We start from the raw sequence: 21,146 nt of genomic DNA, 5'->3' as shown, positions 1-21,146 counted from the left end.
TGTGAAATATTAGTATAAAGGTAAGTTAATATATTAGATTTATTTCAAGATAGCAAGAAAAAAAAAGAAACCGGTCCCTAATGGGTTAAGGGGTACACTCGACACACTTACTGCCTCCTCGATGACTGAAGTACTACTGATGGTGGTCCGGAGCAGACCACCGCCAATTTCACCGCATACATACATACATACATACATACATACATACATACATACATACATACATACATACATACATACATACATACATACATACATACATACATACATACATACATACATACATACATACATACATACATACATACATACATACATACATACATACATACATACATACATACATACATACATACATACATACATACATACATACATACATACATACTCTTCTAAGCTCTCATCCTCTGCCTACCTCTGCCGTGTGACTGGTATAGCCACCCCACACGCATATACTTGTTTTTACCTTTTATACTACTTATTCAGATTTTAAAAATTGATTCATGGCGCTTAACGTCCTAAAGCCAGGCTAGAGCTATGAAAGAGATAATTCAGCGGTAAAAAATACGCATCGAATCATCAGTCCAGGGCGTCGCTTGCTGCGTGCTTCAGCGCTAGGTCGATAAAGTCCGCAAGCAATCGTTGGTCGTAGTGCTATGAGAGACGCAGCTTTGACAGATGCCGTTGTATACTGTATGACTACAGTTATCGAGTTTTCACCTTTCTCGTTGCTAAGGAGGAGACAAAGGAGAGGAAAGACAGGGAGGTTAGCCAGTGTAAGTACCGGCTGGCTACCCTGTGCTGGGGAAAGGGGTAAAGGGAATGAAAGGAGAAAGAAGAAGAAGAGGGAAAAAAAAAGGAAATTCCCACAGTAACGTGAAACTACGCTCTACAACGTTCAAAGGCGGTCGCACAGTTCGCACGTCCTTAAAAACTTCAGCAAAGCCCTTAAGGCCTTGAGTGCCGAAGCCCGTCTGGACCAATGTCCTAGAGCTTTTTCCTCTGTAAAGGGGCGATTGTCCAGTTTTGCGAGAGCGGTCACGAGCACTGTTCTTCGCACTGCGTAACGAGGACAGTCACAAAGGAGGTGTTCAATCGTCTCCTCGCAGCCGCAGGTGTCACAAGTAGGGCTATCGGCCATTCCAATGCGGAATGAATATGAGTTCGTGAATGCCACGCCGAGCCACAGGCGGCACAGAAGTGTTGCTTCCGCTCGTGGCAACCCTGGTGGTAGGCGGAGTTGCAGACGTGGATCCAATTTGTGGAGACGTGCGTTCGTGAATTCACTGGTGTTCCACAGATTCTGTGTAAGCTCGCGGGCGAGGGAGCGAAGACTTGTGGCTGCATCTGTCCTTGACAGCGGTATGGGTATAATCTGGGCGCCATCATGAGCCGACCGGGCAGCGTCATCCGCACTGTCATTTCCTGAAATTCCACAGTGACCCGGTATCCACTGGTAGATGATGTTGTGTCCCTTGTTGATTGCGTCATGGTGGAGTAGTCGGATGTCTGCTACTAGTTGCTCATTTGGTCCATGGTTGAAAGGGGACATCAGACACTGAAGAGTGGCCTTTGAGTCACATAAGATGGACCATGAATGTGATAATTTCTGAACAATAAACTCCAGAGCAGCACGGATAGCTGCGAGTTCTGCAGCTGTCGATGATGTAATGTGAGATGTCTTGAACTTGAGGGTGACGCACTCTGTGGGAATCACCACTGCTCCAGCTGAACTATTATAGGATACAGAACCGTCTGTGTAAACGTGGATGCGTCCTCTGTGCTGTTCATGTAGCACTGAAAGCACGGTTTGTTTGAGGGCGAAAGTTGACATCTCTGTTTTCCTTTTGATGCCGGGAATAACAAGAAGAGCCTGGAGTGGATGGAGGCACCACAGCGGTTGAGAAGGTCGTGCTGCAGGCGTGAAGTTTGACGGTAAAGTTCCATGGTTGGCGGCAATAATCTTGCTGAACGCTGAACGAGGTCGAGCGGCAGGAAGGGAGGCGAGATGATGCGATGGAAGTCGGGCGAAGTGCCTGATATGCATCCTTAAAGTGTCGACTTGAAGATAAGTGTTGATGGGGTGGTCATGCGCGATGGCTATTGTTGCTGCCGTGGACGCACATCTGGGAAGACCAAGGCAAATTCGCAGAGCTTGAGCTTGTACAGATTGGAGGGCACGGAGGTTGGTCTTACCGGTCCCTCCCAGTACAGGTAAGCTATAGCGCAGAAGACCGAGGCACAGTGCGTTGTAGAGTTGGAGCACCGCACTCACAGACGCACCCCATGACTTTCCCGCAAGAAATCTGAGCACGTGGGTTATCATGACTAATTTCCTTTTTAGGTAGAAGATATGAGGACTCCAGGAAAGGTCTCGGTCGATTATTACCCCTAGAAAGCGGTGCGTCTTCTCGTAGGCGACTGGCTGTCCATTAATTCTGATAACGTATGGTGTCATTGCTTTACGCGTGAAGGCGACTATAGAGCACTTCCCGCTGGACAGCTGCAGACCTCGTGCTCGAAGATAACCGGATGTTAGTGTGGCCGCTTTTTGAAGTCTGGCACGCACGTGAGGACGCGTCGCTCCTGATGACCAAATGCATATATCGTCTGCATAGATCGACAACTGGACGGATTCTGGAAGGGTAAGAACCAGGTCGATGAGCACCAGGTTAAATAGAGTGGGGCTCAAGACTCCGCCTTGTGGTACGCCTCGGTAGGTGTTGCGTTGTGATGACGCACCGTCCTCTGTTTGCACAAAGAATGACTTGTCCTTCAGGAAGCTGGATATCCACCGAAAAACAAGGCCGCCTAGGCCGACATCACCCAAGGCGTCCAGGATGGCTTGATGGGTTACGTTGTCATATGCGCCTTTAACATCCAGGAACATCGCCGCTGACAGTCTCCTGAGGCTTTTTGCGTGCTGAACAGACGAGACAAGATCTATGACGTTGTCTATAGAAGAGCGTCCGCGTCGAAAGCCTGCCATAGCGTCAGGATATAACTTGTAATGTTCTAGATACCACTCTAGACGCGTCAGCACCATCCTCTCCATCACCTTTCCTAGACAACTGGCCAGAGCAATGGGATGATAAGACGCCAGGTCTAGGGGTGATTTACCTGGCTTGAGCAAAGGCACAAGGCGGCTGGACTTCCATGCAGCTGGAACTTCTCCTTCACGCCATGAATTATTGTACACGTCTAGAAGTGCATGCCGGGCTGTGTGACCGAGGTTTCCAAGAGCTGCGTATGTCACCCCGTAAGGCCCAGGCGATGAGGAACGTCTGCACGCTGTCAACGCTGCCTGCAACTCCTCGAGGGAAAACAGATTTTCCATACGAGAATCCCGCGAGATTGGAACATCACGGGGATCACGTGTAGCGAACGATGGCGGTAGACCAGCAACTTTGAAACAGAAGTCCTCCGCTACGTCGATCTCTCTGCGACCTTGGTAGAGAGCCAGGCATTTGAAGGGGTGGCGTTGTTGCGGTGATGTTCGAAGACCACGCACTGTTCTCCATATATGTGACAGGGGTTTATGCGGATCAAGGGTATCACAGAAGTTTTTTCCATCTTAGAGACTGCAGGGAGTTGATCCGACGCTGGATCTTCTGTACGCGTCTCGCCTCCCTTAGGTCGTAGATGGACTTGGTGCGCCTGTACCTTCTTTCCGCGCGACGGCGGATCGCTCGAAGCCGCTCCAATTCTGCTTCGAATTCAGAAAATTTAGGAATAGGCCTAAAAGATCTTGTGGCTTCTTGAGCAGCGGCGTTAATTACCTTCTCGATGTTGCCAGGCAGACAGTCCCGGATCTCTTGGCAATTCTTCTCCATGAGCAACGTGTATTTAGGCCAGTCGACGTGATGAAGAACTGCAGTAGAGTGCGACTTGCGTATGCCGTCGATTTTAACATACGTTGGAACGTGGTCACTACCATGCGTTTCGTTGTCCGTGAACCATTTCACACTGGCACTGAGGCATCTTGAAACAAAAGTCAAGTCCAGGCAGCTGCTGTATGTCAATCCCCGCAGAAAGGTGGGACTGCCATCATTTAGGCAGCAGAGCTCATGGTCCGACGCGAAGGATAGTACACGTCTTCCTCGACAGTCCATCTTTAAGCTTCCCCATAGCGGATGATGCGCATTGAAGTCGCCTGTAATAACCCATGGTCCAGGTGTCGCTGTTAAAATTCCACCTGGTCTTGTGCTGTCAAATCGACTCGAAGGTGAAATGTAGGCACCTATGAGCGTGAGTGCGACGTTCTTGCATTTTATAGTCAAACACACATACTGATTGTCGTCATCAGGTGCCACTGGGTGTAAAACATATGTGAAATCGCATCTGATATAAACGATGACTTTGCTGCGGTCAGTATAGGTGGCAGACATGAAAGCTTCATATCCTGATAGGCGGATGGCGCTCTCAACGTTTGGTTCACAAATGACAATTATTGGAAATTTGTTCTTAAAAACAAACGGACGAAAGTCCGAAATGCGCGATTTAATGCCTCTGACATTCCATTGGAAGATAGACGCTTCCTTGACCTCTTTAAGGAACGAATGTAGAGGAGCAGCCATGGTACTTCTCAAGACCGGAAAGTACCGGATACAGGGCGTCCAGTATTTGAAGTGCGCCTCGAGCCGCCGGAGTATGTATGGCGGTCAGTAGTGCTCGTAGCGTGTTCATAAGGGCCCTTATCATGGTCACAACTTGTTTGTCGTTGTTTTGGTTGCTGCCAGAAGGTGAAGCATGATTCGGCAAGCGTGCTATATCTTGTCGCTCCGCTGGTGGATCTAGCCGTGGCAATGGCGGCCACTCCTCGCTTGAGGCAATGATATTTGAGACTGTCTGCTGAGGAATCTCATTGCTGCTATTGCTAGTTGTATGCGGAAGTTTCTGGACTGTCAGTGGACGCGGTGCATCCTTAGCAATAGCAGTGGGTTTCCTAGATCTCCGGCGACGTGAACGTCGACGTCGCACCTTAGCGGCAGCCTCCCTGTGCGAGGAACCATCCCTGACCATTTGCCTTAAGACTTTCGCCTCATTTTTCACATGTGGGCAATTTTTCGAAGTTGCATCATGAGAGCCCTGACAATTGGCGCACTTTCGGTTTTCTGCACGACAGGCGTCGGAGCTGTGCGACCCAGAGCACCGTGAGCACACGGCAGCGTTTGTGCAAACCGCACTAACGTGCCCTATCCTTTGACATTTCCTGCACTGAAGCGGCTTTGGCACAAAAGGGCGTACAATGTGTCGGAAGTGACCGACCTTGACGTGGGACGGTAGGCTGTCTCCTTGGAAAGTTAACTTGACACACTGCGAGTTTCCCAGGCGACGGGCTTGCAATATGGCAATTCCCTCTGTCGCCGGCTTCATGAGTATATGCAGGTCAGCATCGCTTACGGAATTATCTACAGCTACATTGGCGTCTCAAACGATCAAGGTACTTTTAAGATATTGTGCCGAGTGTTCTGTAAATAAGTGAGCCAAGTATAGATTACTCCTTCGGTGAAACCGCTTGGTAGGTGGCGGTCAGATTTCACGCAGTGGTGGCCTTTCGCAGTGCATTTTGTGTGCTACCCTGATTAGATGTCGCTGTCGCATGTTTCGTCTTGAATAGTCACAGCTACTCGTCATCTGCAGTCTATGTGCGAATAAAAAGGTATGCCGAAGTTCAAAAAATATGGCTGTGCCTTCTGTCCTCCTTACGGTGAAACAAGGCCGTATTTAGAGTTACCTCTAAGCCAGCATTCTGCGTTAAGGGTTTTATCGGAATTCATGACATGAAATTCTTACTATGTTTTTATTACGCACAAAGCAGGTGCGCTTACTTGCACTATTTTGTAGCTCAGCATAACAGCCGCCTTTATGCCACTTCGCTGGTATTTGCATTCGGCACACATACAACCTTCGTGTGCATGGCCGATGATGTACATGCCGATATATTCACTGGCACCCACCATGGTTGCTCAGTGGCTATGGTGTTAGGCTGCTGAGCACGAGGTCGCGGGATCGAATCCCGGCCATGGCGGCCGCATTTCGATGGGGGCGAAATGCGAAAACACCCGTGTGTTTAGATTTAGGTGCACGTTAAAGAACCCCAGGTGGTCGAAATTTCTTGAGTCCTCCACTACGGCGTGCGTCATAATCAGAAAGTTGTTTTGGCACGTAAAACCCCATAATTAATATATTCACTGACCCAGCCGCAAGCAGTAGCCACGCCAGACACGGGAGGCTAGGCAAAGTTTCTTTTTCACAAGGGTAGCGTATGACAATTCTGGTACTTAAATTAACAGTGTTCATATAACACCACGTTTATCTGTAGTGATCACCATGGTTAATCTGCAAGAATTATTGTGATTAAATTCCAAATCTGCAGCGAACGCACTTGCATTCACTTATACAAGTATAGAAGGGCATTCATTACACAAATTCATAATATGGTGCGATCTCGTTTGCTTACCGTAATTTTTGTTTTGTGCTCTTTGTACAACTATCCAAGTTATGTGCGCGACAAGTATTACTGCTTTGGAATACTAACATTCTTGAGCTTTATGGATATTTTTAAAAAATTATACGCATTTTACAAAGAGGCATTCTACGTGTAGTCGCTGTGCTCCTTTGTTAACGAAAGAGTAAAAGGTATGTTTCTATAAAAGCCATTGTTTTTCCTTCAGCAACAGCGGTAGAGAGAGAGAGAGAGAGATGAAAGGGGAAATGCAGGGCGGTTACCCAGAGAGGAAGATGATAGGTAAAGTTATCACAAAGTAGAGATAAATAAAGAGAGGAGCATAGATATACAATCACAGTCGGTCACTGTCGCCGCATACTGTCACCACACAGCACAGTAGCACTTGCAGCACTATAAACATCTGTTCAGGCTACAGCTGCTTGTCCAATTCTGTTGCCTTTAAAACTGCAACAGTGCCCTCGTCACCTTCCCTTGCGATGGCTTGTGAGCAACAGCGGTAGATTTATAATGACGCTTGCGGGTAATGCTTGCTTCTTTTGCTTCTTTTGCTCCGTGGTGCAACTTATGTCTGTGTAGAGTCCGGATGCATGGTTATAAGGTACAAGGCCCAATTCTGAATTTTGGCTCCTTAACCATAGAAAAGCAAATTTGCGGATCCCCTGCACTGGGAAAATTAGTGTACGTGAAGCTTTCATGAGCCAGCAAGGCAAAATGGCGCATTACAGAAACAGGCGCGCTGCAGATTTCAGTGGTCTACGCGTCTCTTAGCCACCGTCGTGGACCGTAGAGAGGAAGCGGAAGCATTAAAATGAAGCCTTCTATGTCTGCCATCCCATGGTTTCACCTGGGTCGGTCGGTTCCTCGTTGATTTGGTTTGATTTGATTTGGTTTGCTGCTTACAGATATGGCTCAACCAACTACGAGGAGTCGGCCATGAATTGTGCTGCAGTAGGTATAAAGGGAAGAATACTGAAATGGAATTTTGTAATTTAAGGATTCCATTAAATAATATACTAATCGTTAATGTGAATTTTGAGGCTATATTATTTCAATATGTGACGTTAATATTTTTTCTTATTTTCGAGGAAAATGAAACGATAAAATTAATCTGGCAGCCTCTTTGTTTCACTTACAGAATTAAATATGGCATCACATACGTTCCTATTGCAGTGTCTGTCCTAGTGCCGACGCCTCAAGAGACAGCATCACAGCAAACGTAATGAACAATGCAATTTGGTGAAAGGGACCTTCTAGAAATCGTTTTGTTTGCACGTCAAACCTATGACACTCTATAAAGAAATGCCGCATAGTTTTAGGTTCCTTGCAATAAATAAATATTGAGGGGAACATGCCTAACAAGACCCGTGGGAATAAAAATTAAGCATTGTTTTTCGGCAACGCATTGGCATGAATGAAACTTAATATTTTCTTGTTGAACACCGTATGTTGTGCCAAGGGAATCTAAGGCGCTGAAAATTGGTGTTATTTAATACACATGATTTATCATGTTCTTCTTGAATAACATTTTTAAATCTTGCAGCCGCGATGTACGCAGAAGGTTTTACGATCCTCAGTGCCGGGCTTTTAAGAGATGCCGCCACTAGTGCATCCACTGACTCGTTTAAAGTGACTCCCATGTGTCCTCGTACTCATACCAAACGGTTGAGGCGTAAATGTTCGTGGACAGGTAACTAAAATTATCGGAGAATGGTGGATGAATTTGGCACTAATAGAGCAAGAGAAACGGATAAGGAGTCAGTTATGATTGCGGCGGAATAAATGCATGAGGAAAGTTTTCGTAGAGCTAGAATGGTAGCCAATAACTCTGCCTCGAATATTGGTGTAAGGCTGAGTAGATTCAACCGCACTTAAAAATGAAAAAGAAGAGCGTTCACCGGTGGGATTCGAAACTTAGCACGCCAGCGCAGGCGATTAAGATGATTATGATTTCCTATTATGTCACATGCCCACATCGGGGAATCGGCCAAGAAGCGTGTACGCACACTGATTATGAGGATCATTTCCATGCCATGGTACATACCCCAAACGGGGTATTGGCGAAGAGGTGTGTCTGCATGTTGTGAGGATTATTTCCAAACTATGCCACATACCAACAACGGGACCAAGAAGCGTGTCCGCATGTCGACAATAGTGATGATGATTTCCATAGAATGGCGCGTACCCACAACGAGGGATTGCCCTAAGAGCGGGTGGTGTATACCATACTGTATCCAACTGTTATGTATATGCAACTTATGTGCATCCAACGTAAATGTGACAGATACATAATTAAGTACTGACTGATTGCACCTTTGCGCGGCGCATCTATTTGCAGAGTAATTAATTAATCAATTATTAATTATTAATTATTTATTTTTAATTAATAATTATTTATTTTAGTTGGTTGATTAATTAATTAGTTGATTAATTAATTAATTCATACATTGGCTTTATTGATGTTTGGTCTCAATTTCGCATGGCTTGAAGAGCAGTCCTTTACTTTACCGATGCACATACATGGTCCTACAGCCTAGTGCGTGTGTAAAAACTACAGAGAGAGAGTGTGTATGCGTATGAGAGCGTGCGTGTGTGCGTACGTGATGTGTGAGAGAGAGCGTAAGAGCGGACATGCATATGAGTATGTAAGCGAGTGTGCGTAGCGCGCGTGATACAAAGAAGCAAGCGTGTACTTGTGTGTTGTATCGGATTCCTGGTAAATATGTTGAGAATAAATTCTACTTTCAGGTTTGTTTTATAAGTAACGATGGCATTAGCATAAAAGACAAACATTGTTAGCAAATGTACGGAGTAATTTCGCTGGTTCTCTGGGTTTTCACAAATTTGTCAGAAAATTTATTTCACAAGTTAGACGCTTTCTCAGACTGAGAAGTGAGGACATGGAGGTGCAGTTTCAGCAGAAACACTAAACGCTGATGTCTGTTCATTTGCCCGTATTTTGATGGTGTATATGAAGACACTTCAACGCTCTCAACTATTCGAAGTATTTCCCGAGCAGCATGATCTCTGTGCAATGGAGATAGAGTTAGGTAAAAACCATTTCACTGTAGAGGAACACTAATCTGTCGTCTCTCTTCTGCCAGGGTGGTATCTTGGGGACAGCAATCGCACTTAGAAATTCATCGCCCTTCTGCAGATTGTCTTAACTATAAAACCATCAATCTGCTTCCTTGCCATCGTAATCTAATATAATTTATCGTTCCTGGCCTTTTCTACATTACTGTCACAGATATATGTCCGTCACTCCATTTTCTGAAATTAAAGTCACTTTCCATCTAGGGCAGGTGGACGCTACCGCTTTCTCAGTGACCACATGCCGGGCCACCAGCACCACCAGCACCACCAGGTAAACGTATGTCTGGCAAACAGAACCACATCCTCCCTTTCTTTTTGCCGACCATGTTTAAAAAGTGAGACGATGGAAGCGCACCTCAGCATGGCCAAGAGTGACGACATCCTCTTCTCAATAACCCGGAGAGAGCCCACTTCGGTAACTTGTTGGTTTTTACTTTATTTTGAAGGACGCTGCGTAGCCATGGCACCGCCAACTGCTCCCCCTGTGAAACAGCATGGTATTGGCAGGAGCGTTCAAGAAACCGCCCCTCCCAGATATCAGAAGCCGTCAGTGACAGTTTGCAGAACTTCCGTTCGGGCAGGAACACGCACTGGTCTGCGAGGTCTTCCTGTACGTTTCCAAGAATAAACGCTGAAGAAGCGTTATCTGTACTTTTGATGCAAAGGCGTCAAATGGCCCATTGAGCGAAACAGCCGGCGTCTGTCGTAGCGAAACGAGAGGTAAATTCCAATCGACCTCGACACCACCTCACGAGCGCGCCACGATCGAGCAGAGTGGGCGAAAGGACGCTCCCGCGGTAGCGCTAGCGCGCCAAGTGTTGCGTGAGCGGAGAGAGCATTGCCGCGACGCCACGTCACCTTCGCTCTCGCTCCTGGAAGCCTGTTTGCCTGTGTTATCTGCGTGTTCCTCGTCCGCAGACGCTCTCGCCTGCATTCTGACTGCGCCACGGTAAGGCCAAGTGAAAACGCGCCAAGCGTCTCAAGGCACTCGCTCGCCCGTGAGGAGTTTTCAACTCGAAGGACCAATCAGTGACGTTCGAGTAGACAATAATACTTTCGCATTCATCACTCCTATGACGTGCTTAGGTGTCCCCGGATTTTTTTGCTTACCTGATTCACGCGAAGCAGAGTGGTTAGCGTTAAGGCTTTCAACAAATTGGTTTGTAAAGTGTCCATCGCCCTGTGACGGCTTCCTTGTAAGTGATCTTCACCACACTTACTGGGTTAACAAAAAAAAAGCTCATTTTCAAAGACGTGAAAGGAAACACATTGACCCCTTGCAAATAACAAGAATGTCTAAGCGAGTGCTACCCAGTACTATTACCAAGCTATTACCAAGTACAAAATATCTACGTTTCAAGCCTTAATTGTGCGCAGCAAGAACAAATATTCTGGAAATAATCACACGCACGAGCGATTATGCAGAAAAAAGAATGATAGTGACCGCACACAGTAGAGTTACTTAGTCAGAAATATGAGAAGCTACTGCTTCAAAGAGTTTGACAAATAAACAAAGAAGAGCAAAACCCAATGATCCTGATTTGAGTCATCAGAGAAAAGTTTGGACAGCTTAGAATACGCTTCTACAACCCTGCTTCTAGTACAAGCACCGTACACGGTGCTCGCGCTGTTTCGAAAAGGCGTCATAAGCTCATAAAGCGCTTACGTGTCCTCCAAAGTTGCGGACAAAGATTGCTGTCGTCTGCCCATTCTCCATTTCCGATACCCGCCAGAATATAGGTTTGCTGAGCCGCATTGGCGTCATGCACACGTATTGTAAACACGGAGGCAACGGAGGAAGGTGAGGAAACGAATGCACGAGTCACCACGTGATTAAACATGGCGGCGCCCACGGGATCACAGTGAGAAGGACCTATACTTACTCGTACTTGCGTATAGTTATAACACCGACCGAAGAGTTCAAGTAAAACGTTAAACCTTGGCATCCTTGCGAATGCTCCGCTCTTCGGATGAAACTGCCTTTTTTTTTCTCGATCCGCCCTCATCAGAATGCGCCCGCCGTGGCCATGCACTAACCCACCACTTTGGGGTCAGCAGGGCAACGCCATAGCCATTGGGCTACAGCAGCGCGTCTTGAACAAAGTGACAGTTCTAAATCCTCCAAGTCGATGCCTCCTGTTACCCATATACAAACCAGCACTGTATGGCACTGAAATGATGGCTACTATATTAACGGCACCCCTCATATGAGGCAAGTAGCTTGAAATTATATGCTGAGATGTATCTTAGGAGTTACAATAAGAAAGATGAAGTTTGCGGCTACCACCTTTGAAGAATGGTCAAAGTCCCGGGCATAGGAGAAAATTTACAAGAGGGAGAAATGAGATTGTTTGGTTAGTTAAGAAGAAAACATGTGGACAGATGAAGCAGCGGAGCGTGTGTTGCATGTTTACAGGTTGCATCTTGGCATTTATGAATGGGGGTTGATTGTATATCTTGGTACTGGCGGACAAATTCACCATATTTATATTTACTAATAGCGTACCCTGACTAAAATAGTACATGTCAAGATTTTTCAAAGCGACATCATGTCCGTTATAACTGCTACAGCTTAATGTTAAAGAACCAAATTCAGTTTACGAAAAATACAGAATTATTGTGCCAGCTAAGAGTTCCGCCTTCATTTGTGGAACACACTTCGAAACGTACTGTCACTTCGACGAAGCTCTCATTTACCCTACTTCCAGTGAGGTTGAAGGCATATTCTCAAAAAATCAATCTCATGCAAACTAGATCGAAGCAGCAAGTGCTACTTCAAACTCTAGAATGAGGTTTGACGTGGCAGTTGGGTGTGTTTATCCACGTAGTGCAGCTGTACCGGCAAACAGCTTCGCAAAGCCAATGTAAACGTGCCGGCGCGAATTGTGTCGCACTTAGAAGTAAACGCACGTAACAAAGAAACAAGGAAAACCAAAAAGAAAAGCAACAGAACGAGCCCACAACCTCGCGCCGCCTAAAACTCGCTTCAGAAAACTCGATGTCTGGGCGTCTCTAGTGCCACTGGGAATCGCACGGTTCGAAAAGCCCGCATATTGGTTCCTCACGACAGCGTCGATTGCTTTCTCAATCGATCGACGAGGGCGCATTCCTCGGTTCCGCGTGCAACACGAAAAAGAATATAGAAACGAAACAGCACAAGTGATCGGGTTGGAAAGAAACAAACACAGCCAGTAGCGCCACACAAACGTGCGCACATTCGTGCACTCGCATCGAAACGCCGCGCGCTCGCATTTGTGTACAGCGGGGCTTAGGAGGAACGCCGAAGACGCCGAGAGAGGAAGCAATACGGCGAGTTGCTCATTTCGCTGCTCCTTCGACTGGCACGATCGTTCCTTACTCCGTCTGCTGCCGCGGCCAGCACTATATCATGCGGCCAGGGAATGGCATCACGCTAAAGACTTTAGCTAAACGGGCACCGTTATTCCAAGCCCAAGCCCTATCTCTCTCATGATCTTTCTCTCGCTCTCCATCCAAAGTGGAGTGCCGCGACCGGCTGTATCCACTATCATTGGTAATTCCTTGTTACGGAAGCACGACCAGGCTGCACCTACCCTCGTTGTAGCATGGCCATCGAAAACCTCCCTTCCCCAAAACTCACATGCTGACGGCCAACCCTTCACCCCACCCATCCTCCCTATTCCCGCACCAAGGAAAGCGCCGCTCCCGCACAGACCCACGCTTTTCCTTTCCCTTCTCCAGTTTTTCCCGTTAGTCACACGTATCGTTCCGGCCGGCCGGTCGACGCTTCGCGCGATGATACCTTTTTCCTTTTGGCTTACTTTCATGGTTAACATCCTTGCCTCTCTCCATCTCTCTCTTTGGTCTTGGCAGTTTCCTTTTCATCTTTTCTCGGCGCTCTCCCGTTTCCTGCCGCATCTCTTTCGGACAGTGACGCATAGTAACGACAAGGGAAATGGCTCGACCTGACGACACATGGGAGGCGTACTAGTTCCGAAGGCGCTCATTCCACTGACGAAATTTGTTGCTTTGGCACCAGACACGTGGTTGACCTCAGTCAAAACTGAGTGGTATGTTTTTAGTCGTAAGCCATCATCAGTTATACGGTGATGTTAACTACATCTGCCCTTGCGGCGATTTAGGTGACCTCCGAGACTGGATGTTAAGTTAGACTACTTTTAGGCACTTTCTTAAGTAAAGAGAATATGGAAAAAACATTCAAAGTTTTATTATATTCCGTCGTTACTGTACCAGCAGAAAAGCACCCCCCTTTTGGAATGCTGAGGCAGAGATATTGTGAGCAAATTTTGTGCGTAATGAAGATAATTCGTGGCCGCCAATTCAATATCCGTGATCGCCGGCATCCGTGTTTAGTTACGAGCCTTTCCTAAGGAGTGACTGAGTGAAATAAAATGGGACTCCGTATTCAAAACTCACTTCATAAAAGAGAGTAAGTGTTTATGAACAGGAGCCGTTAAACCATGACCAATGTCATATTATTAGCCAATGTAACAGGTGAATGACAAACTGTTCTCACGTGAAGGTGTTCGAATCCAGCGTCGATATCTTCAACAAATATCCTACGTGAGACAAATATCAAGGTCTCCATGGCTCAAAGCACGAACAGCGGTTAATTAGCGATGTACAGCGCTAGGCAATAAGGCAATAATGAGGCGCAGTAGGTGCTGCATTTCATGCGAGCCCTGAATCCGCTAAATTAAAAGTATTTTGCGAGAACTGAAATCTAAGGCTAGAAAACACGTCTATTTCTCCTTTCACTGTGTTACCCCGTATCTCTGCTTATCTGTGTAGTTATCTTGTTCTCCATAATCTTCATATTCGAACAAAGCCTTACCATTGTAAAAGCTCGCCTCGCTGACTGGTATTTCGCGGGCTATACCATTTCCCTTAAGCGTTCTTTGTTTTCAAAGGGGAGAAGAGGGCGGGGTTACAATTTCTGTAGCTGCCATCTACCGAAGTGTGTTAAAAAGACGGTGTTCTATATCTTTTCAGCGCAGGATTTGATAATAAAATATTTTCGCCTTTGTATCGATTGAAGCGCTCGCACTGGAAGAATAGAGTCACTTATAATTAATTCACGCTACTCTATTTACGCCGTTCGAACAAAGAAACGACTTCTTTCTCTCTCTTTCTCTCGCTCCTTTTTATTTGTTCTTCAAAAAGGCTAAGTAGAGGATTGGTTGACTACAAGCTCCACCAATGTAAACGAGGAATAACGCAGCGCGTCGCCGTGTGTCTTGGTACTAATGTGAAAAGGGAGAATTTTTTCGCCTCCCTACGCTTGCGTAATCTTCGGTGTGTTTTTGAACGAAGAAATTGGTCACGAAAGTGGCCGTTGACGTGGCTTCATCAAGCGAGCTTTCCCGGCGTAAGTATCCACCTGTAGCACAAGTTCCCTCCGGAACTGCGAAAGTCGCGAACAAGTTCAAATTTTAATTTTTTTTTTTTGAGGTCTCTACGCTATTCGTTTATTTCGTTTTCTCCACTAAACGTTGATTTTCATGCAAGTAGCAAATTGCATTTCTGACTCTTCTTATAAAACTAGAGAGAGAGAGAGAGAGAGAGAGAGAGAGAGAGAGAGAGATGGGGAGGAAAGAGGGAGGTTAGCCAGTGTAGGAACCGGCTGGCTATCCTGTGCTGGGGAAAGGGAAATTGAATAAAATATCATAGAAGAAAGATAGTGAGAACATTTCACACAATAACGCGATGCTACACGCTACAACTATAACCTGATCACTGGACCTTTCAGAGAAATATATATTTGGCTGCATGAAAATATTACAATTTTCTAAGAAACGCAGATACTATTACACGGAAAATTCAAGTTTAGTATATTCAATTTAATACCTAGTATCGCCTTGTGCCAGAAAATGGATAGAAAATAATTACAGACAAGAAAAAAATTAATAATTTCGCTCATGCATTAGTACATTAAGTGCAATTGAAAGGCCTTTCAGTAAGCTAGATTCTGAAGGAGCTCGCCGAGAAGAGTCGGTAAATTTTGTATGATTATGCCAAAATAAATCACGTAGAACAGCAATCTGGTTACTGCTAATCTGAGATCGATGTAGTTTCACGGCTGGTATACTTCATCCGACCAATACACAGTAACTGTATGCATGGTCCTTTTTTCCATGCAGCGCAGGTACAAAATTTGAACTGTTATATTCGACTATAATCAAATAATCATACGGGTCGAATAACTATGAGATCCACTAGATCGACAGCTAAGGCCACTGTTCTACTCTTAGCCGAGGCCTTGAATATTTGGGACCTTGAATACACATTGCGCATCGCAGATATTCACTTCCATAAGGAGCAGACTCGACGCACTTCCGGAGCAACATTTTCTGCTCACTTTGGAGCAAGACTGTTGCAATGTAGACTGTAGATCGGGCGCATCGGATGAGTGTTCCAATGACAGATTGAGTTGCGCTCGCGGAGGCGAGATAATTGCGCGGAGCAACCACAACTGATCTGCGAAAATCGGCGGAGCGCGCGGGAACTCTCGGTTAATGTATTTCTTGTTTATTCCTAGCAGGCCTCTGGGCCTCTGTTTACGCAAATATCGGCGGATGAAGTAGACGCCGCTATATTGAGTCATGCGCTTATTCCCGCGCTGCTTGAGAGCGACACCTCTGAATGTGACAGTTCAAGTTGGAATAGCGTAGGGATAAATGTGACCGTGCGTCGCCTTGGACGTGCGTCGCCTCGGGTGGGGGTCGCCAACTTGTTGACAGGTCCACGAACGTGTTAGACGCGCTTCGGCGCACCTGAATTGGGCGCGACAGCGATTCCATGTGGTCTGGTGAACTCGAGTGAAGCCAGGAAAAGGGTTCGTATCTAACAGCCTGTAGCTCTCCACTCCCTGCACTCGGCGCTGTGCACAGCGGTGCCTTCACCATATGTGTCCCGTTATCTTCGACGCCCGTTCACCTCTGGGCAAATCTGCTTGCCCCGTCCATGCATACATTTCATTAGGCTTTTAGTACGTCATAGTTTTAATGTTCCTCTATATAATATCTTCAGGAGTGTCCTCTCCACAGACGCCGACAGCCCTATGTGGCACTGCTGTAGGTTGGACATGTTGGTATTCTAACTTCGATAACACCTTTAGCGCCAGTGGACGAGGACAGAAGGGAGACGTTCACAACGCAATGCGTATTGCGTTGCCAACGTCTCCCTTCTGCCCTCATCCGCTGACGCTTAAAATTTTATACAAGGCATATGTGCAAAGCCAAAAACCGGAAGTCAGCAAGTTGTAAAAGTTGATTTAAATTTATTTTCTGTACACGTTCTGTTTGTACGTTTACTAGCAAGCTGCCTTTTAGAAAATAAATCTTCCATTGATGGTCGGCGCTTGAGTTATCGCCTCTCTCTACGTCCCTGCGTTGTCGTGCTCGCTACACGATGCATCAAGGAGAAGCCGCCGCCGGCGGGCGGAGACGACAGAGACGCTATTTCTACACGCTTCTACCGTTAAACAAGAGACGCTCGGTAGCCTAATATCTGGTGGCGTGGTGCGCGCGAGCGGCTCATCGCTCTTGCGGCAGGGTCTGTGTTCCAAGCGCGCATTTAGAGGCGTCGCTCTATACGCTGCAGCAGCCCTGCTCACTCGCGCACTCGGTCGCGCACTCCGACTCTGCCATTGAAATTCGACGTTAAGGTAAAATAAGTAAACGCTGGTTTAAATAGCTCTTTGTGGTTGGTGGGGCGTTAAAGAGAGGTATTCGGTGATGCCGTTCATGTCTGGCATTGTGGCCTGACTACCAACCATGGTGAATCAATGGCTATAGCCTTTGGTTGCTGAAGACGAGGTTGCTAGTTTGGTTCCCAGCCACACCTGGTGCGTTTGACGGGCTCTAAATGTAAACAAACTCATGCGGTTATATTCGTGTTTTTTTCTCAGCCCTTCACTATGGCGCCTACCATAGCCCATAGCTTACATTGGTATATTAAACTCAATGAAATAATGAGTCAGTCAGTAATTCAGTGAATCGGTCAAGTAAACATTCAATAAATCAGTCAAGCAGTCAATCAGGAAATCATTCAGTAAATCAATCAATCAAATACTCAGTGAGACAGTCAGCCATTCATTCAGACAATGTGGACTGACTCCTGAGCCGTACTTCAGGAGCTCCCATCCATTTTAGTGCGCGGAGGACTCCCTCACTAGATGTTAAAAACTGCAATGTGTATCTCACATTGGCGCACTGGTGTGGACATCATTAAGGAAGCTGGCGTCGTAACATATAAAATATGTGACGCTCTCTCGTTCCCACGTGTTCAAAGCCTCCAGGTAAGGGAAAGAAAGTTGGCTAATGGAGCTCCCGGGATGCAAGAAAATAGCTACTTTTCTTCAATTCTGACGTCATCTCGAATAACAATGTATCGAATTAATAGAATCCAGCACTCTATGTGTGGCAGACCCCGTACGGGTTCGACCATGGAGCTGCGCTACGCTCGCCTCGACTGGAAAGAAAGAGACGCAAACGAGAAAGGGGTCGCTGAGGCGAATGACCTAATTAAGCGCGGAAAAGGTCTTTGCATCATTGATCATTCAATTACTTGTCTGGAAGAAATTGAATTTCGCCTCGGCAAGACCTCTCCGGCACAGGCCTCAATCTCCAAGCAAACGGATTCTCACTTGCTTCTCTTTCTGTTGGGAGCCATGAGGTTCCTTTGATGAGCAAACACTGAATGAACCATTCGCCTGGAAAGGAAAGCAAACTAAAGACGCAAGTAATATTGGTGCCTGACGGTAAGTAAAGATGGCCCCTCAGAACGTGTTTTTTAAGCAGAGCAGTTTTGTCGTTTGGCCAACTAACTTACAAGCGAAAATGTGTAAACAGCTCATTTGTTCTGCACGTTTATGCTTGATACATGCGAGTTACAGCAAACTGTGCCGAGTATTCTCATTACGAACGTGGCTTCTGAATTCACTTATTTTGATTGTAATGTCGGATGCTCGCACAACTTATATTTGTCCGGGGACAGACACCAAACTGTAACGAAATAACGCATCCTTTTTAAAACGCAAGTGGCATTGCTGCTTCAGTGACAGTGAAGATGATCATTTAAAATGAACTTTAGGGGACGTTTAGGAACTTCTTTTTACATGTAGTCTTTTCTTCCACTCCTATTCATTCTTCATCACCCGTCCTACCGAGCAGCTGATACCGGTCACGTGCAAGCCAATGGTGAAGGGCAAACAATATGAAGGATGATAAAACAATTGTTGCAGAATGTGGCCCTTGTTCTACATTTACAAGATTTACGTAAAACCAAAAAAGAGGCATGTCTTGGAATAACTGTTCAAATAATATCCCGTGTTTCGTCAAGATAATGGGTACCACTATATATATATATATATATATATATATATATATATATATATATATATATATGTTTTCAGAGTGAATTGCAGAAAAGCAACGAATATATCTTGTGACCACCGTAGTCATAGACGCAGAGTCAAAAATCAGAACCACATGCAGTGTATACACCAAACACTCGGAAATAGCGGAGGAAGTAGCTATTGCGCTGGCCCTCACAGAACAGGAATGCGAAGTCGTACTAAGTGACTCGCAAACGGCAGTAAAGAATTACGCCAAAGGTCGAATTTCCAAGGAAGCCCTGTCCATTCTGGCCAAAGCGGGCAGATCCAATACCGCGAGCTCGAGGATCATATGGTTCCCCGCGCACGTCACCACGGAAGGCGACGCGCTCCCGAACCTAAAAGAGACGGCGCATCGGACAGCGCGAGACATGACCCGCCGCGCCGAACAGGGCAACGCCTCTCGCACGATAGCGAACGCTTCTCGAGCAGAACAGGAGAGGCTCACCAGATACAACGACATAACCAGTGCATACTTGAACGCCAGAAGGACATACTCACCGCCGAGTCCTAAATTGAACAGGAGGCAGGCCGTCACCTGGCGACAACTCCAGATGAACACCTTCCCTAATCCATTCCGTCTGAAACGTATCTTCCCAGATAAGCATCAGGACGACACATGCAAATTGCGCCAGGAAGGACCAGCAACACTCAAACACATGCTGTGGGAGTGCAATGTAGTTATAGGAGGGATGGAAGTTACTCCGGAGACCCTGTAGTCGTGGTGGCCGGCTGCTCTGCTCAGCTCGGACCTCGGAATCCAGACGTCGACAGTCCAGCAAGCCCGTGAGACGGCGTTGACGCAGGACCTTGACATTACCCCGTGGGAGACCTGAGCCCGGGTCACGTTAAACCTTGCTGGACGTACAAGAAAATTGTATCCATCCATCCATAAAAGCAGATATATTTTTTTATTTATTTCGAATACAAAATTACGAAACTGACGCCCTGTACAACATAGACTGTTTCGAAATTTCCTGCTGGTAAATAAACTGAGAAAAAACGTTGCCGTCATAAACATCATTGCTGCTATTTCCAGTGCAATTGCTAGCTGCTGAGCCTGTTTCTTTATTGTGTTCTGCTTCGTCATGCAATATGTTCAGTGGTGTACCAACTCGCACTCAACTTAGATATGTGTATATAATGATTTGAAGCTAGTGAGTATCTTCGGTTGCCGAAATGTTATAATTGAAGGGATAATGCGATTTTCAATAACAAAGCCGATTAGCGGACCCCATGGAACTCACAAGTGCAACAAGTAGACCCAGGTACAACCATCCTATATAAATACAGAGCAAATGATGTCGCTGTGAAGCATGAAAGTCAATCTCGTTGCAGAGTGAGGTAAAATATAAAAAAAAGTATTACCGGCCTTAGCTGTTTTGTAGGATTTTCATGTGTACAGATCGCAGTAGTGCCGGCTTTCGAAAGTGTGAAAGAGAGGGAAGGAATAAATGGCACACTACGCTCATACCCTCCCTGTAGCCAACACGTCCAGCTTTATCTATTTAGATCAGTAATTCAACACACTTAACTTTTTTACCACGTGGTTGCCTCGCGATACTGTTTTTATGGAGTGCCGATTTATAGAACACGCAAGAGAGACTCGTAGAATGAGCGCAACTCAGACCTCTGGTCAATTTATAAACGATTGTTTATATTTAAATCCGATTTATCCCAATCGCCGCGCTTTCATGGCCGCTCAGTACGGAGATAATCGGGACGAAAGTGCTCGATACTGCGTCCTGTGAGCGATCCACCCGATTCGGAAGGAACTTCGTAGTTTGGGGTAGTGCGGATTACGGAGAGTCATTTGGTGACATGGCGTCACGAAGAACGGGCGTAGAAACGACGATAATCACGCCTCCATCGCGCAAAAGCACTCAGGTTCCTAACGCTTTGTGCGATGCAAAGCGATTCGCCTCCAAAGAACCATTGCCGCGAAGATTCTCTAGGCACGTTAGTTCTGAGACGATGATGATGGCCCAATTCGGGACGTGCTCTACGTGTGCGAAGTGCGGCCGAGCTATTCTGTCACCTTCTACAGTTTCTGCGATCAGTGCCCAAATTATCGCGGATCATTTGCTTCATGGAAAAGGATTGTATGATAGTATAAGGTACTTTGGTCATACGGTAACCAAATTGCCTATATTGCATCCCACAGTCTGGGCGTCAGGTTACCGC

General features: G+C 46.2%; 1 long non-coding RNA gene across 2 annotated transcripts in view; it reads left to right on the top strand.

Moving 5' to 3' along the window:
* Positions 1–21,146, top strand: part of LOC135917669 (uncharacterized) — a 107,975-nt gene that overhangs the window by 74,004 nt on the left and 12,825 nt on the right. Inside the window, exons 3-4 of one of the 2 annotated variants that reach the window (XR_011513981.1) lie at positions 9,770–9,836; positions 10,012–10,122. The exons of the other annotated variant lie outside the window; for it this stretch is intronic. This is a non-coding gene — a long non-coding RNA (uncharacterized lncRNA). Of the gene's footprint in view, positions 1–9,769; positions 9,837–10,011; positions 10,123–21,146 lie in introns of those variants that run through there. 2 annotated transcript variants of the gene reach the window in all.

Source organism: Dermacentor albipictus, chromosome 4 (genome assembly GCF_038994185.2).
Source record: "Dermacentor albipictus isolate Rhodes 1998 colony chromosome 4, USDA_Dalb.pri_finalv2, whole genome shotgun sequence".
Taxonomy (NCBI): Eukaryota; Metazoa; Arthropoda; class Arachnida; order Ixodida; family Ixodidae; genus Dermacentor; species Dermacentor albipictus.
The sequence above is the reverse complement of the archived record's forward strand: the minus strand, read 5'-3'. Positions and strand labels throughout refer to the sequence as shown.